This window comes from Cynoglossus semilaevis, chromosome 1 (assembly GCF_000523025.1).
Source record: "Cynoglossus semilaevis isolate Cse_v1.0 chromosome 1, Cse_v1.0, whole genome shotgun sequence".
Classification (NCBI taxonomy): Eukaryota; Metazoa; Chordata; class Actinopteri; order Pleuronectiformes; family Cynoglossidae; genus Cynoglossus; species Cynoglossus semilaevis.
Window position 1 is genome coordinate 31,486,120 of NC_024307.1, and position 8,553 is coordinate 31,494,672.

At 37.5% G+C, this 8,553-nt stretch overlaps 1 long non-coding RNA gene across 1 annotated transcript in view; it reads left to right on the plus strand.

Moving 5' to 3' along the window:
• Positions 1-8,553, plus strand: part of LOC112488095 (uncharacterized) — a 21,098-nt gene continuing 12,545 nt past the window's right edge. Inside the window, exon 1 of the long non-coding RNA XR_003051832.1 lies at positions 1-30. This is a non-coding gene — a long non-coding RNA (uncharacterized LOC112488095). The remainder of the gene's footprint in view (positions 31-8,553) is intronic.

Below are 8,553 nucleotides of genomic sequence, written 5' to 3' on the forward strand. Positions count from 1 at the left end.
CAGCTGAGAGAAGAGGCAAAGTGATGGAAGGTACGACCAACTCAGTGTGTGAGAAAGAGTCAACTCTACTTTTTACAGGGTTTTTTTTCATGGAGATGCAGAGGCAAATAAATGCACTGCATTTGTCTTTTGGCATTCTTAACAATAAGTGTGTGGAGCTTTTATAATGTTGTCTATTTTGAATTAACACCATGTCCTTTGGCTTTGCATGGACCACAGTGTTACAAAAACCGGGTAGCTGTATGTCCTTTGCATGGACCACAGTGTTACAAAAACTGCTGTATGTCCATATTTTATTAAATAATATATTTTATTAAATAATATTTTATTAAATAAAATAACAAAGACAATGTTGGTTAGATTACTCTAAAAACAAACAACAACAAAAAACTCTGGTAATGTGTTTAGCTATCCACTGTGCTATTAAGCTGTGGAGCAATATTGGCTTTTTTGGTAGTAAGGTGTGTTTTAGATGTTTTGTTAAATTGTTCATATTGTAAAAAAAACCTAATCTTATGATAAGTATTGCCTCTTTCATTGACCCCCTTTTTTTTTTTACAGTATATTTCAACTCTTGACACTTAAACTACCCATAAAGGCAATGAGGCACTGAACTGGCCAGCACTAGATTTGCTGACTGGTGTGTAGTATCTAGTGCAAAGCATTTTCATTTATGAGCATGAAATATTTGTCATGGAATTGTGTTTACACTTGTAAACATGACCCACTGTTTGCTAGGTCTAAAAAAATATTCTATGTATTTTTGTGCCCTTAAATAATTGCATAAAACATTTACATTTTTTTTTGTTGTTGTCATGGTTAACTCACAAGATTACACTATTATATGATGCACTTTACCAGCAATTTATTTGAATAAGCTAAGCTAATGTCACAAAACATTTTAAATGTACATTCATTTGAACACAAATTCAGTTTCAGTAGTCAACGCATTTCAGATAATTTATATTTTCTATGCTTTCGATGTTCTTGCCTTACATTGTTTCTAGTCTACAAAAATCCACTCTCACAGGTCTTCCTTTTGAATAATTTAGCCTGTTACGTTCACAACTGACACGTTTCCTTTAGTGGTTGCTTGTTTTTGTACTCTGTGCCACCTGCTGTAGTGGTGTGTACTTAAACTGGTGGTTGAATGCAAAAACCATGAATAGAGTGTGATTAGAAATGGCGCCGAGGTGAAGGAAAAGAAAAAGTGATGGAAGGTATGAGAGGAGACAGGTTGACAAACTGAGAGGAGAGTGTGGGCGAAAGATGTGTCACCTCTGCTTTTCACGCGATTCTCTCAGAGCTGTAAGCATATAAATGCACTGCATGTGTCTCTGGAGACAAAGACGGATGTCAGGTTCAAAGTTTCCTTTATTTATTCACTGCTGAGTGATGAGTAAGGTGTTTTTAACAACTTTAGATACACATCATAGCTAAAGCAGGTCTGGAGATAGATAGCAGTGCCCTGTGTGTAAACTGCATGCCCTGGTCTGATCTTGCTTGACACTTATTTGTTTGACTATTTTTAGCCAAGTATTGATTTTCAAATGCAGCTTTATCTTCAGCTTTCATGTTGGTTCCTGAACTGTGGTCATTCTTGTCCTTTGATTGAAACAATGGCATGAAACTAGAATTGCTGCATAAATGGAAAACCATTTACCTTAATGGCTTATTAAATTTTCATATTGTAAAATGGATGGCTATATTTTTCTATTATTAGGTTATGCTCATAAATAACAACATTATAGATTTAGAATTTTTTTTATTAATTAACCATCCCTTCCTTTTTTTCATTTTCTTAAGTTTCCTCAGCAATGGTCTGCTAACAAGACGATACTACTTTACCTTGTATTTTGCTTCTTGATACTTTGTATTTTTGAATTCCTGAGATCTTTGATTCACCTCTGTCTTTCTCATTCTATATTTAGAGTAAATTGATTCTTTGCAGGGGATTTTCTTTGTTTTAATTAGATTTTCTTTTCATTTCATTTACAAATGATAATGGCATTTTATTTAAATATGAATTTTTGTGATTGCTTTGAATAAAAAGGAAATTGTACTGATAGCTATATTAGTAGTATTATGGCTTGTTCCTGACAAACTATAATAAATGGACCTTTGAATTTTCAAACATACTCCCAGCCTCTCCCCAGATTGTTTTCTATTGAAGTGTCTTTATGGACCCTTAACATTTGTATTTATGTATTTTTGTTTGGAAAAATTAAACTTTAATAATATAATAATAATATTTGTTATTCTTAACAGATAAATGTGCAACAGTCTCTGTGAGGCGGAGGGTTCAGGGTCCAGTGAAGGGGAGATTGCGCTGAGTTCACGTGGTAGTGAATATTTGTAGAAGTGCTCTGATCAACAAGTTAGCACTGAGGTGCTCTGAGCATGGCACCGTCCCCACTCACTGCTCCCCGGGCACTAAAACTGCCCCCAGTTCTTTTGGTGATGTGTAAAATGCATAGGTCACATTTGGTTGTGTGCAGTGGTGTGCTGTGTCACAATGACAAGGAGTTCACTTTCCTTCCTTCCATCGTTATTCTCTCTCTCTTTCTCTCCCTCTGTCTCTCTTTTTTCATTGTGTGTGCATGTCTCTGTTATGGGTTTGCTTGAGGTTTGTAGGCACTAATCAAGCATAAATGACAGTAATTAAATAAATGAACTACATCTGCACCAAAGGGGATGCATGCATGCACGCACACACACACACGATCGCCAAACACACACATGCAAACACACACACAGACTTTAAAGCTGCTTCTCTATGGTGTTAATAGCATGATCATTTATAGGGAAAATAGTAAGAGGCAAATGAGATGGAGATATTAATCAGAGCCGATGTCGGAGGAAGGTCTTTAATCAAGAAGAAATCTGAAAACTTTTGCTGATTTGGAAATTCATCAAATCCTCTCTCCACTTTTTTTTCTGTGCAGTGCTTGAGTCTCTCACCCCGTCTGCCTTTTTCACTTCATACTCACTATTTCACTAGTGTCCTAATTTCTGTCTTCTCCTTTCTTCTGCTCTGCTGTTCTGTTCTGCTCTGCTGTTGTCTTGTCTTGTACTCTTTCCTCCTCTCACCTTGTCTCCTTTTTCCTTTTCTTTCCTCAGCCTCCCTTGAACTCCTTTCCTTTCCTCTCTCCTCCTCTCTCTTTTCTCCTCATTTGTTTTCCTCCTTTGTTTCTTTTCCCTTCTCTTTCTTCTATCATTATTTATGAAGTAGGGATTGTCCTGCAGGTCTTGTTAAACACAGAGTAAATCCCTCCCTGGGCAAACTGCGTTGGAGGTTACATCCCTGTGCTCGGACCCCAGGACTCACTGATCATCCCAAAGCTTTGATGTATAACTGCCCCAATGACCTAGGGAAAAAAAATCAAATAGAAATAATTCTTCTTCTAGTGTGGTAATTTCTTTTTGTTTCCTGCCAGGAGAGTATCTGCTTTTCAAGTGGAGACATCAACACTGGAATGCAAAAGAAAAAAAAAAGTTTCTTATTAATGCTAACTCAAGCAGACAGCCCTCCATGGTTGAGGTTGCAGTATGCTACTTCAAAGGCTACCAGTGATAGTTCAGCTCTTACTTACCTTTTGATAAGTTGAACTGCCGATTCAGTGGTACAGTTGAGATTACATCTCTTGAATCTCTCCCGCTCTCTCTCTCTCTCTCTCACACACACACACACATATAATTAAAAAGTTTGAAAATAATTACAGCCTTTTTGAACATGTGGCACACAGAATTTGTTTTGGAACTTCACAGCCTCACATGCAGAGTGTGTCTGAGCCTTAGGTTTTCTGCTGAAGCTCCTGAGGTGAATTCCAAATTTTTTTAAGATACATACAAGAAAATGATTTAATGAATAATTGAGCTCACAGCAATAGCCAATCAGGCTGTTGTAACAATGAATGTGGAATAATTGCTTCACCTGCCTGTTGCTGCTTTATTAACTTTGTTTAATGTGTCGTCTTTACTTGACCTGTGGTGCAGAGACACTGTCTTTATATAGGAATGCAGCAAGCAGTGATACTTTTAAACTAATCTTTATATGAGCTCTGTAAACAATCACTTTCCAGTGAGTTTATCAGAATTTAGATCTGTTTTTGTGCAGACTTAATTTGGTCTCTGTGGATATTTCCTGATGAGAATGACTTAATTTGGTCTCTGTGGATATTTCTAAGTTTCCTGATGAGAAGAAATTACTGGGGAGAAAAACGCAGCATCAGTTTGATCGTAAAGGAGTTTGAGTCAAGAAAATAAAAATAAATATCGACACAAAACATCATCTCCTCTCATCTAAATCCCTTTAGTTCTTTCCTTGTAGAAGCAGCGGGTCTAGCAAAGCTAATTAATTAGAAACCATTGAAAGTGTTGACTGGTGAGTTGTTGTTTTTATTCAGTCCAAAATAAAACATTCCACAGCTTATTCTTCTCATGTTTGTAGACCTAATTGATTGATTTTTTTTAATGAACCATGTGATGGTCAGTGATCGTCCCTCAAAGGTTTGCACCTGCAAACCTTCACAACTAGGCTATTAAATGTACATACATTAAATGATACACAGAAATTCAACAACTCTAACAGCTCTATTGTTACCTCCAATTAACTTTTTTGACTTAATTGTAGGTCTATAAAATGTTGCCATCCTTTCACCTATTATTGTATTATTAACAGCTTCTGCTGTTGTTTAGGTTACAAGTCCTTTTGTTGCAGGTTGTTACTTCAAGTCTGTAATTGCCAAGTTCTGTGTGTTTAAATGCAAGAACTATTAATAGTTCTATTTCTAAACAGATGTGACCAATTACCAAAGAGACAGTAGTTTAGGTGTCTGACATGTCTGAGATGTGAAAGTGGAGTGAGACCCATGTGGAGAGGGCCCCAACCACAGGCATCATTATGTAACTGGTCCAGTCTTTGGAGATGAAGTCTTGTGATAAGATAGACAATGTGAGGCCTTGGGGACTTAAGATACTAACTACTAGGACCTGGTACAACATTTGCAGTGACAAATGGTTTCAGACCTGGCTCTTTCAGCTACAGTTGGCTGCAGCTCTTTCCTGCCAGAGTCTGAGGAAGTTGGTCCCGTTTCTGAGAACAGCAGGGAGGTGAGAAGGAGACATCTGCACACAGTTTGGGTAAGGCAGCTATAAGAGATGGTTCTTGGCTTCGGCGCAGGTGGGAGGTGATGGACACCGACTAAGCATGAAATGATGGCTAGAAGCCAACGAATTACATCATCCCTGACATTAATGTATTTGTGTGTTTGTGTGAGAGAGACATGTTCATCATAAGAATTAAAAATTTTGAAAATCTGGAATTTTGGGCAAAATCTGGGCAACCCAAAGATAGACACAGCACACCACTGCACACAACCAAATTTGACCTCTTTTAACTTTGACTGCTTTTAACCCATCACCAGATTGTATTTGGGGAGGTTGAAGTGCCTAGGGAGCAGTGTGTGGGGACAGTGCCATGTTCAGAGCACCTCAGTGGTAACTTGGCAGCTGGTGGACTGGAAGTGAATCCACACACTTCTGTTAGCCCTGTTATATTTTATTCTGTATGACCAACATTACTGTTGTTGTATCAGTGCAATACGTCCCTATTTGTGACCTACTGGGAGAGGCATCGTTTGTGGGTCACACGCTGCACCCTCTGTTTCGACTCTGCAGGGATTAGTTTGTAGGTTCCTGTATTATATTGCCTTAAGGAGGGCTGTGTATTTGTTGTACTAGGGTATCTCTGTTCCTACTCAGTACATCAGAATAAATTAAAATACACAAGATAAAGTGTTTGTTCAACTACTTCATTTTTAAGTCCTTCCTGGAATACAATTTCTTTTTTTTCTGACAGATACACAAACTCCAAACATTACATACCTTTACATAATGCATGCTTATGTTCATGCTTGCAGGCATAATGCAACAAACCCACATCAACAAAGGTCACGCTTAGAAATAAGACAAACAAATAGCTGCTTCAAATACCAATCTACGCAATGCACATACAATACAATAAAAACCAAACCTATAGCACAGCGCACACCAGCCTAGTCTCAATTACACATAATATATATGTTTTTTTTACACTTCAGTAGTTGTGAAATCCTATAGTGAATTACATGGTGAGCAGTTTTTCACAGCAGACTGAGCTGATGAGTGTGAAATGGCCTTATGTTTTTGTGTTGGATTCTGGCCTCCTCGTTCACTTTGATAAGACCCTAGTACTGAGGCACACTGTGTTGAGACGTAAGGAAAAATCTCTTTCACATTCTATTCCACAGAAGGCTGAGTTCTTGCTGGCTGTCTGTCACTGACATGTTACCGCATGTCATCTTCACAGCCTTAGAAAATGAATATTTGATAGATGTGCAGTTTTTTGTGTTTCATGTGTGTGTTTTGTGTGTTTTTCTTTTCCCCAAGCCTTTTATAGATAACCAGCTGAGAACATACTCTCTCACGTAACTGATGGTCATTCTTGGGACAGTTTTGTTATGCAGACATTCAGTGAAATCTCCCTCAGACACCACCGTTTCTTTTGACAGGAAAAGTTGTGGCCCTTTTGCTGTTACTGCAGTGGTACATGGAGTTCTGTCTTTACTGGTCTCCAGGTGCTCGTAACGAAAAAGTGATTGTGCTGAAGTACTGGGGAACACCAAGTCTCTTCAGGTCCTGAAGTTAGATTCTGAACACAGTTAGTACTGAAAATTCCCCTTTTTATTTTGTGAAAGCCTTTTCAGTAAATGTATTGTTACCCATGGACACATTTGAAAGAGAATAAATATTGTGAAATGTAAATGTTTCTGTTTTCAACATGAAGAGAAGTCCTGTGATAGAAATTACCTCAGCCAATCCGAGCTTGTTATTAAAGGCCTCTTATACCTATTTATAAAGAGGTCAGAGTGAAAAATGACTTGACGCTAACAAAACAAATTGAGAGAAAAAACCTCAAACTAAAATCTCTTTTCACCAGCAACTGACTGACAGCTCTGTACAATATCCCATGGATCAGAGCAGACTCTAAATTGTTTGTGGGTCTGGGGGAGAATCACTCACAACTACATTTAAACTTGCTCCAAGGTCACCGTATCAGTATTTTCTCCTGAGGAAGAGAAAAAAAAGCTGAAATATTGAACCAAGGAGCTTTAGGTATATCCCTCTTTATCGACCCTGCTTGCCCTCTTCTCACTCAAATTATTTGGCCATCTACCTCTGTATTAATCTTGCTGTCTTTTCCATCTCTTCTTATCACCTGACTATCCGTCCGTTGCCCCTCTGTAATTCCTCTCCTGAAGTATCAGTCTGTTGAACCCTCTCCTTCTGCATCTCTGTTTTTGTTCATCTATCTGAATCGCTCTCTCTTCTGGGGACATGACATATGGATACAAATCAATCACATCACACCATCAGTGTCCCCCTCGCAACCTCTAGATCTCTCTCTCCCTCTCCCTCTCTGTCTTTCTTTCTATCGCCCTCTTCACTTTGTACACCCCTGGCAGTATAGACAAGCCCATCCATCAGTCTCTCTTTCTTAGTCCTGCACACACAGACCTCTGTTGTGACATTAACCGGTGATTCACATTGCATGTGTCCACGCTTGGCTTGTATCTGTTGTTTGCATCTCGGTATCTTCATCTGTCCGCCCCTTCTGTCTGTCTCTGTGCAAACATGTTGATGACGCTCTCTTCTGTAGTGATTTTTCTGTCACTGTCATTTTGCTTTTTTTTTTTTTTTTACTGCAACATCTTCCTGTGCATCTTGATGCCACATGAACGTATGCTTGTACACATGCATGTTTATGCATTCTGTACTAAAACTGCAAAATAGATGGTTTTGTTATTATACTATAGTTACTATAATACTGAATAAAGTATTCACATAGGAATATAAAAAATGACAGACTGAACCCATATATGAACTTGTGTATCCTAGTCAGGGACACACTGCATGCACTATTAAATCTAAACTGAGGCTTGGCTCACCAACCTAAACCCATTGTAGCGGCCCAGTGGGAAACCAGTGGCAAGATATTCAACAATGATTGGCATTTAGTTTTACTTTATCATTTATTAAATATTATTTTATAATACTTAATAATTATATATAATAATTGTTATATATGTAGTATATGTAATGTATACAAGCTGTATATTACATATTAACTATTATCATTAGATAATACTTAGAGTCCTTTATACTTGAATATAAAGTAAATGTACAATGTGATAGTTCATTCTAGAGATCAATGTAAAGTTGCATTGTTGCACCATATATATATAATACATTATAAGTTGTCAATGTGTTATACTTAGTTTTTGAATTTTAAATCAATATGACTTGATAATAATTTCATTAATTGATACCATAATTGGTCATGGTAAGGATTTACATTTTTACTATTGACTTATAGGGTTTTGTCTTAAATTAGACCATAAAATGCCTGTCCACAGTGAGACAGTCTGTTTATTTTTAAAACTTGATTCCCTGGTGAACTGACTCAGGCTGAGTTAAGTAAATGAAGTGCGAATCCTTCAATAATGTAAGTAA